General features: G+C 52.2%; 2 non-coding genes and 1 pseudogene across 2 annotated transcripts; all 3 read left to right on the forward strand.

Moving 5' to 3' along the window:
- Positions 1-2,269: 2,269 nt before the first annotated feature.
- LOC123719672 lies at positions 2,270-4,177 on the forward strand. The gene has a single exon (XR_006755742.1). It is a non-coding gene; the product is annotated as a small subunit ribosomal RNA (ribosomal RNA).
- Positions 4,178-4,528: 351 nt separating this feature from the next.
- On the forward strand, positions 4,529-4,685 carry LOC123719671. Its single transcript, XR_006755741.1, has one exon. It is a non-coding gene; the product is annotated as a 5.8S ribosomal RNA (ribosomal RNA).
- Positions 4,686-5,514: 829 nt separating this feature from the next.
- On the forward strand, positions 5,515-8,330 carry LOC123719674 (annotated as a pseudogene).
- The last annotated feature ends 1,823 nt before the right edge of the window (positions 8,331-10,153 follow it).

Raw genomic sequence — 10,153 nt, forward strand, 5'->3', positions numbered from 1 at the left:
CTTCAACGAGAAACATTCGGCGCGAAACTGTCGAGCGGCCGGCCGTCGCGCGCCGCACCTGTACGAGAAACATTTTCCTCTGACGTTGCATCGGAATAATTATTATAATTCATTACTATACATACATACATACATACATACATACATACATACATATTATTAATAAATATAATTGTTTTTTTTGTTTTTTCTTTTCTTCAAATAAACCCACATTGCCATTTCTCTGAGCGTGTGCTGCGAGCTTCAACGAGAAACATTCGGCGCGAAACTGTCGAGCGGCCGGCCGTCGCGCGCCGCACCTGTACGAGAAACATTTTCCTCTGACGTTGCATCGGAATAATTATTATAATTCATTATTATACATACATACATACATACATACATACATACATACATATTATTAATAAATATAATTGTTTTTTTTGTTTTTTCTTTTCTTCAAATAAACCCACATTGCCATTTCTCTGAGCGTGTGCTGCGAGCTTCAACGAGAAACATTCGGCGCGAAACTGTCGAGCGGCCGGCCGTCGCGCGCCGCACCTGTACGAGAAACATTTTCCTCTGACGTTGCATCGGAATAATTATTATAATTCATTATTATACATACATACATACATACATACATACATACATACATATTATTAATAAATATAATTGTTTTTTTTGTTTTTTTTTTTCTTCAAATAAACCCACATTGCCATTTCTCTGAGCGTGTGCTGCGAGCTTCAACGAGAAACATTCGGCGCGAAACTGTCGAGCGGCCGGCCGTCGCGCGCCGCACCTGTACGAGAAACATTTTCCTCTGACGTTGCATCGGAATAATTATTATAATTCATTATTATACATACATACATACATACATACATACATACATACATACATACATATTATTAATAAATTAATTGTTTTTTTTTTCTTCAAATAAACCCACATTGCCATTTCTCTGAGCGTGTGCTGCGAGCTTCAACGAGAAACATATCTATCAATACAAATGTCTATGCAAAAAAAAGAAAACAAACAAAATCATATCAGTCAATAAAATAAATAATAATATTTTTTTACTACTACTACTAGTACTACTACGTGCTACTACTGCACGCCAATACACATACATAATAAAATGAAAAATCGTCTCTCTCTCGCTCGCTCTACGAGAAACATTCGACGTCCGCTCCAATGCCGACGCGGACTATTGCTCTCGGTATAGATGTGGAGCGAAACAGTCGTGCGCACAGCGTCGACTCGTTCTCGTTGCCGCGCGTCGTTCGTCTCAAATAGACACGAACGACGGACGAGAGAGAATGTGTTCTTGTTTTTGTGTTTGTGCGAAGTGTGAGAATATTATATACATATATTCGCGCATGGATGATATAGATATGGGTATGGATTTTCGGAGGAAATTATATCAAATTCGTATTTCGAATGCGAGACCGCCGAGATCTTTCCCAGCTCTCTCTCTCTCTGTGTGTGTGGTGTATAGTACATTTTATATATCTCTCTTGTGTCAACACAAAATAACAAAGAATATACATACTACTCCTCCTCATATTTTATATAATATAATATAAAATTATATTATAGCACCGCGTTCGCAGACCGTATGGTGATGTTACCAATCGACCAAGATTTGGGACCGTCTCCCCCGGTGTTATCTGTGATGTTAAAAGAATACGCTTCTAGGCACACCTCAACGCAGGGCGCCTAGCGTGTTCGACACGTGCGCGGTCGCCACGGCGACCGTATATGGAAAGAATGTATAAAAGAGGACGCACACGCGCCCATCGTCGAAACGGTGTGCGCAGCGTCGTGTTGGAATTTATCCCTCAAGCTCCGGGCGTTGATCGTATCTAGTGCGAATCATGCGTGTGTGTGCGCATGTAATTGCCAGCCGAGTTTTAATATGTTTACAATAACGTATTGAATAAAAATTGAGAAGTTGCGTTTAGATGAATGTTCAATTTTCAAATTGTCACAACATCGATTCCCGCCCGCGGGGTCGTGTTCGTTGCAGTTTTATGTCCCTCACAGTGGTCGAGCATCGTTGTACATCACCTCGTTGCGAGATCGTGACGGGACGGCCGCTCGTAGACCGGTCAAAGTTAGTCTATCGATATGAAGCGCGAACGTCGCGTCGCGTGCAAATTCGACGCGTTACGTTCACGCGTGTCGAGAAGGCGCGCGCGCAAGCGCGCGCCCCTCGACGCCGCCGAGCCAGCGGCTCGCCGAAGCCGCGTGACCGCGGTGTAGGCGTGTCGTTTGCGTAAGCAGCTCCCTGGTTGATCCTGCCAGTAGTTATATGCTTGTCTCAAAGATTAAGCCATGCATGTCTCAGTGCAAGCCGTATTAAGGCGATACCGCGAATGGCTCAATATATCAGTTTTGGTTCCTTAGATCTTACTCAGTTACTTGGATAACTGTGGTAATTCTAGAGCTAATACATGCAATCAGAACTCTGACCAGTGATGGGATGAGTGCTTTTATTAGATCAAAACCAATCGGCGGAGGGCCATGCGTCCGAAGTCGTTAATTTTGATGAATCTGGATAACTTTTGCCGATCGCACGGTCCAGTACCGGCGACGCATCTTTCAAATGTCTGCCTTATCAACTTTCGATGGTAGTTTCTGCGACTACCATGGTTGTCACGGGTAACGGGGAATCAGGGTTCGATTCCGGAGAGGGAGCCTGAGAAACGGCTACCACATCCAAGGAAGGCAGCAGGCGCGCAAATTACCCACTCCCGGCACGGGGAGGTAGTGACGAAAAATAACGATACGGGACTCTTACGAGGCCTCGTAATCGGAATGAGTACACTTTAAATATTTTAACGAGGAACAATTGGAGGGCAAGTCTGGTGCCAGCAGCCGCGGTAATTCCAGCTCCAATAGCGTATACTAAAATTGTTGCGGTTAAAAAGCTCGTAGTTGCATTTGTGCGCCGCGCTGTCGGTGCACCGCATCCGCGGTGATACTGACACGTCTGCGGAGCATATCGTCGGTGAGCCGGCGGTAAAACGCCGGTTCAATATCAAAATCCTATCGCGGTGCTCTTCGGTGAGTGTCGAGGTGGGCCGACAATTTTACTTTGAACAAATTAGAGTGCTCAAAGCGGGCTCAAAATGCCGCTTGAATATTTCGTGCATGGAATAATAGAATATGATCTCGGTTCTATTTTGTTGGTTTTCAGAACTCCGAGGTAATGATTAATAGGGATAACTGGGGGCATTCGTATTGCGACGTTAGAGGTGAAATTCTTGGATCGTCGCAAGACGAACATCAGCGAAAGCATTTGCCAAAGGTGTTTTCATCAATCAAGAACGAAAGTTAGAGGTTCGAAGGCGATTAGATACCGCCCTAGTTCTAACCGTAAATATGTCATCTAGCGATCCGCCGACGTTACTACAATGGCTCGGCGGGCAGCTTCCGGGAAACCAAAGATTTTGGACTCCGGGGGGGAGTATGGTTGCAAAGCTGAAACTTAAAGGAATTGACGGAAGGGCACCACCAGGAGTGGAGCCTGCGGCTTAATTTGACTCAACACGGGAAATCTCACCAGGCCCGGACACCGGAAGGATTGACAGATTAACAGCTCTTTCTTGATTCGGTGGGTGGTGGTGCATGGCCGTTCTTAGTTGGTGGAAGCGATTTGTCTGGTTAATTCCGGTAACGAACGAGACTCTAGCCTGCTAAATAGGCGTCGTCATTCAAGGTGTGCGCGACTCTCGGGGAGCGCAACTCACTGGCGACGTATTAAAATTCTTCTTAGAGGGACCGGCGGCTTCGAGCCGCACGAGATTGAGCAATAACAGGTCTGTGATGCCCTTAGATGTCCTGGGCCGCACGCGCGCTACACTGAAGGAATCAACATGTTCTCCCTGGCCTAGAGGCCCGGGCAACCCGTTGAAACTCCTTCGTGCTGGGGATTGGGGTTTGCAATTATCCCCCATAAACGAGGAATTCCTAGTAAGCGCGAGTCATAAGCTCGCGTTGATTACGTCCCTGCCCTTTGTACACACCGCCCGTCGCTACTACCGATTGAATGATTTAGTGAGGTCTTCGGACCGACACGCGGTGGCCTCACGGCCGTCGGCGTTGCTGGGAAGTTGACCAAACTTGATCATTTAGAGGAAGTAAAAGTCGTAACAAGGTTTCCGTAGGGGAACCTGCGGAAGGATCATTAACGTTGGTTTTTTCTTTTTGTTTTGTTGTTGTCAAAGACTCGCAAAAAAAGAAAAAAATACAAAAACACGTGAATGATACGAATCAAAATCGAATCCGAGACGGTTGACTCTCTCTCGTCGATTCGCGACGTGTGCGTTGCGACACGCTTTGATTAGCGTGTCGCTATCGCCTATTGATACTTTGAAATAATATTTTAATTTTTGTGTACAACCACGCAAATAAAAGAGATTTTCTTTCTTTTCATTTGTCGTACACGTTAATGATAAGTATTATTTTCAAATTTTTTTGTTTAATTTTTTCGCACCTTTTATATTTTCTCATACAAAAACACACACAAAAACAAAACGATTACCCTGAACGGTGGATCACTTGGCTCGCGGGTCGATGAAGAACGCAGTTAACTGCGCGTCATAGTGTGAACTGCAGGACACATTTGAACATCGACATTTCGAACGCACATTGCGGTCCGTGGAGAAATATCCAGGACCACTCCTGTCTGAGGGCCGGCTGCATAAAAACAAAAAGCCACACTGTTCGCGTGACGAGCGGCGATCGCTGCGACTCCGGTCGTAGCGCCGCATCTCTGTCGCGCGTGCAATTGACGGTTTCGCTAGGCCGCCGAGCGGCCGAACGATCCGTTCGAATATATGTTCGATTACGACTCGTCATCCGTATTGGCCGTGTTAAGCCACGTCTATACGATACTTTTGTCGCACAAATAAATTCTCCCCGCCGCACCGTGTCTCCCGCGGCACGGGTGCGCGTCGAGTCTTTACGCAACGACAACGACAACGACGACAACGACGTTCGCGTTTACGCGTCGCGCGTGTTTGCTCGCATCGTCCCGGTCCCGCATGGCGATCGCGCGACGGTCGGCGCCGGTGCGCGCGTCGACGTGTCTCGACGCTGTCGTTGAAAGTTGTCGCGTTCGGCTCAGTTTCTCTTACTCTCGCGAGAGGAAGCGAAACGCGCGCGCCCGCTGCTCTAGCGGTTGCGCCCAGTGTGTGCGTGCGGTGTTTGTGCAATTGTAGTGTGTACGAAATTATTGTGACGTGTGTTCTTAAAACGGACGGAACGATGCCGTCGTTAACGAACAACAACAGAAGAACCGCTTGGTGGTGTGCGATTGATTGATTTCGCGCAACGCGACATCTATGTGTCGCCACCACCACGCTGTTCGCAAGGTGCCGCGCCGCTTTCGTGCGAGCGCATATAATGTAGGCGGACTCGACGTCCGGAGGGCGCGTGGCGTCGTCGACGCGCTTGTAAAAATAGCGTGTCGCGTACGCCCGTTGCGCCGACGGATATCGCGTCTGCCTCACACCTTTTTATCGTTGGCCTCAGATCAGGGAGGATCACCCGCCGAATTTAAGCATATTAGTAAGCGGAGGAAAAGAAACTAACCAGGATTCCCTTAGTAGCTGCGAGCGAACAGGGATGAGCCCAGCACTGAATCCCGCGGTCGTCTCGGTCGCGGGAGATGTGGTGTTCGGGAGGTTCCGCTTTCTCGCGGACTCCGCTACCGTCCAAGTTCGTCTTGAACGGGGGCCGTTTTCCCGCAGAGGGTGCCAGGCCCGTAGCGACGGGGCGAGTCTGCGAGAGGGACACTCCTAAGAGTCGGGTTGCTTGAGAGTGCAGCCCTAAGTGGGTGGTAAACTCCATCTAAGGCTAAATATCACCGCGAGACCGATAGCGAACAAGTACCGTGAGGGAAAGTTGAAAAGAACTTGAAGAGAGAGTTCAAGAGTACGTGAAACCGTTCAGGGGTAACCTGCGAAACTCGAATGAACGAACGGAGAGATTCATCGTCATTCCGCGGCGTACTAGCCCGCGCCTCGATGCGCGCGCGTTTCGGCGCGCGCGCACGGGTCGGGCGTGTCGACGTCCGCGGACGGCGTGCACTTCTCTCTCAGTACACAAATACATCGCGACCCGTTCGACTCCACTGTCTAAGCGCGGTCCCGGAGCCGAGCGGCGGCGTCTCAACAACGTCAGCCGTTCGACCGCGACCGTGGCCGACAGTAGTCGGACGGTAGTTTTCGACTAGAATCGCGCACGCGCCTCGCGCGCGTCAGGCCCGACGCAAGTGTTCGTGTCGTCGCCCGTTTCCTGCCTATGTGCGGACGCGGGCGCGGCGCCGCTGTCGTCGCAGCCGGCACAGTCTCTGACCGTGCGCGTATCTGTCGGCGATGTTTCAGTTTCGGGCACTCGCAGGACCCGTCTTGAAACACGGACCAAGGAGTCTAGCATGTGTGCGAGTCATTGAGTTTTTCATTCATTTGATTAACAGACAAAACTGAGAGGCGCAACGAAAGTGAAGGCGCGCGCTAGCCGCGCGCTCAGGGGGGATGGAGCGTCGCGCCGCAAGACGCGCTCTCGCACCCCCGAGGCGTCTCGTTTCCAATCCGTGAATGCAGGCGCGCTCTGAGCACAGATGCTGGGACCCGAAAGATGGTGAACTATGCCTGGTCAGGTCGAAGTCAGGGGAAACCCTGATGGAGGACCGTAGCGATTCTGACGTGCAAATCGATCGTCGGAACTGGGTATAGGGGCGAAAGACTAATCGAACCATCTAGTAGCTGGTTCCGTCCGAAGTTTCCCTCAGGATAGCTGGCGTCGACGCGCAACAGTCTCATCCGGTAAAGCGAATGATTAGAGGCATTGGGCCGAAACGACCTCAACCTATTCTCAAACTTTAAATGGGTGAGAACTCCGGCTTACTCGAACGATGAAGCCGGAGATCTGATGACGATGCCAAGTGGGCCAATTTTGGTAAGCAGAACTGGCGCTGTGGGATGAACCAAACGTAGTGTTAAGGCGCCTAAAGAACGCTCATGGGACACCATGAAAGGCGTTGTCGCTCATGACAGCAGGACGGTGGCCATGGAAGTCGGAATCCGCTAAGGAGTGTGCAACGACTCACCTGCCGAAGCGACCAGCCCTGAAAATGGATGGCGCTGAAGCGTTCTGCTATACACTACCGTTACGGGCAATAATGTGCGTATGCATACTTATGCCGTAACGAGTAGGACGTGCGCGGCGGAGAGCGCAGAAGGGTCTGGGCGTGAGCCCGCCTGGAGCCTCCGTCGGTGCAGATCTTGGTGGTAGTAGCAAATACTCCAGCGAGGCCCTGGAGGACTGACGTGGAGAAGGGTTTCGCGTGAACAGTAGTTGCTCGCGAGTCAGTCGATCCTAAGCTCAAGGAGAGATCTTATGTCGATGCGGCGTGTTTTTTTTCAAAACAACAACGCCCCTTTGAGCGAAAGGGAATCCGGTTCCTATTCCGGAACCCGGCAGCGGAACCGTTTCAATAATCGTTCCCTCGTTTATTACGAGCGAGTGTTCGACGGGGTAACCCAAAGTGGCCTGAAGACGCCGCCGAGGGGTCCGGAAGAGTTTTCTTTTCTGCCTGAGCGTTCGAGTTCCATGGAATCCTATAGAAGGGAGATATGGTTCGGAACGCGAAGAGCACCGCATTTGCGGCGGTGTCCGGATACTCTCTGCGGACCTTGAAAATTCAGGTGAGGGATGTACGTGGAGATGTCGCGCCGGTTCGTACCCATATCCGCAGCAGGTCTCCAAGGTGAAGAGCCTCTAGTCGATAGAATAATGTAGGTAAGGGAAGTCGGCAAATTGGATCCGTAACTTCGGAATAAGGATTGGCTCTGAGGACCGGGGCGTGTCGGGTTTGGACGGGAAGCGGATGCGGCCGGTGCCGGGCCTGGTCGATGCTCGTTGCGTTCGCGCGCTTCGTGCTGAATCCGGACCGCGTTCCGGCCTTCCGCGGATCTTCCTAGCCGTAAGGCCGCGACGGACGCGCGCTTCGCGGCGTGCGGCCCGGCGCGGTTCTGTACGACCGCCGTTCAACGGTCAGCTCAGAACTGGCACGGACAAGGGGAATCCGACTGTCTAATTAAAACAAAGCATTGCGATGGCCCTCGCGGGTGTTGACGCAATGTGATTTCTGCCCAGTGCTCTGAATGTCAACGTGAAGAAATTCAAGCAAGCGCGGGTAAACGGCGGGAGTAACTATGACTCTCTTAAGGTAGCCAAATGCCTCGTCATCTAATTAGTGACGCGCATGAATGGATTAACGAGATTCCCGCTGTCCCTATCTACTTTTGTGTCCGAGAAGGCGTGTTTCCAGACGTTTGGAAGATCGGAAGGCTGGTTGTTATACCGAAGGGCAATGGGAGACCACTCACGGACCCGAAAGCGTACAGGCCCGTTACGCTTCTGTCGGTACTGGGGAAGATCCTGGAGAGGCTGATCTGCGAGTGTACACCGGGCCTATACGGCCGTATATCGCCCAATCAGCACGGATTCATGCACGGGAAGTCGACGGTGACTGCTTTGAGCAGAGTATTGGACGTCGTGCGAGAGACGAACACAAGTACGTCCAGGCCATCCTATTGGATATCTCGGGCGCGTTCGATAACGCATGGTGGCCGATGGTCCTGGTCAAGTTTAAGCAGGGCGGTTGTCCTCGCAACGTTTATAGACTGCTGTGTTCGTACTTTACCGGTAGAAGGGTGGGGATGTTCGCGAATAACGTGTCCGTCTGGAAGAACTCTACCATGGGTTGCCCACAGGGCTCTGTTTTAGGGCCGACACTGTGGAACATTCTGGTGGACGATTTGTTGCGGATGGCGGTGCCCCCAGGAGTTAGAGCTGGTAGCGTACGCGGACGACGTCACGGTCTTGATCGAGGCGAACTCCCGGGCGGACATCGAGTGGAAGGCGGCGACCACTCTTCAACTGGCGCTCGAATGGGGCCAGCGGAATAGGCTGTCGTTTTCGTCTTCGAAAACGCAGTCTATAACATTGAAGGGCAGGTTCCAGCGTCCGCCGGTGATCCGGCTGGGGGGGCGACTCGGTGAAGGCCGTCGGCGTGGCGAAGCTGCTCGGCGTGGTGCTGGACGAGCGCGGCACGTTTGCGGAACACGCGCAAGACATCGGCGACAGAGGTGCAAGGTGCTTCGGGAAGATGGCTAGAGTGTCTGCCTCCAACTGGGGGTATCAGATACCCGGCGCTCCGGTTGTTATACTACGGAACATTTGTCGCGACCATTACGTACGCGGCTGCGGTGTGGTATGGCAGATCTCTTGCGTTTGTGGTGGCGAGTCGGCTGCTGCGAGCCCAGAGGTCTGCGTTGGTGCTCTTGACGAAGGCCTATCGGACGACAAGCACGCCGGCGCTGGCCGTCCTGGGCGGCGTGCTGCCGGCGGATCTCGAAGTGTACCGTGCGGGCAAGATTCAGGCGACGAAAAGGGAAACGGCCAAGGGAGAGGTCAATGACCTAAAGCGTAGGGGTCCACTCCGAGGTGGTTGACAAGTGGCAGGAGCGCTGGGAGGTCGAGGAGAGGGGGCGCGACCTGCAGCGCTTTCTTCCCTTGCGTCAGGGGTAGACTTCGCGCGGCGTGGGTAGCGCCCGACTACTTCACGTCGCAGCTTTTGGCAGGTCACGGCGCGTTCAACGGCCGCCTGCGGGACCTTGGTCTCAAAGAGGTCGGGACGTGTCCGTGCGGGCTTGCGGAGGAGTACAGGGATCACGTCCTGTGGGAGTGTGGGCTGTACGATCGGGAGAGGGAGGAGATGCTGGACCGCGTGGGTGACGAGCGGGGCCGGGACCGGTTTACTTCGCGGATCTCGTGGCCTCGGAGGCGAACTATGCCGCGTTCAGTAGATTCGCACGCGCCTGGCATCGCGCGAGAAGCGAGATAGACGCCGAGGAAAAAAGGATTGAGGCGAGCACTGCACGAGCAAGACACGACGGGGCGCGACGCTGACGTGGAAAGATCGACACCGACGACGAGCCGTTCTCTTGTGTTGTCCGCAGCCCCCCGGGGGGAGAATGCGCCTCGCGCAGCCCTCTCGAGAGAGAGGGAGAATGCGCACGGGACAGAAAATTGCGTAAATTTGTAGGGAGTCAAGAGAGTGCGCCGGTGACGATGCACAGAGTGCGTAAAAATA

Source organism: Pieris brassicae, unplaced genomic scaffold, assembly GCF_905147105.1.
Source record: "Pieris brassicae unplaced genomic scaffold, ilPieBrab1.1, whole genome shotgun sequence".
NCBI lineage: Eukaryota > Metazoa > Arthropoda > Insecta > Lepidoptera > Pieridae > Pieris > Pieris brassicae.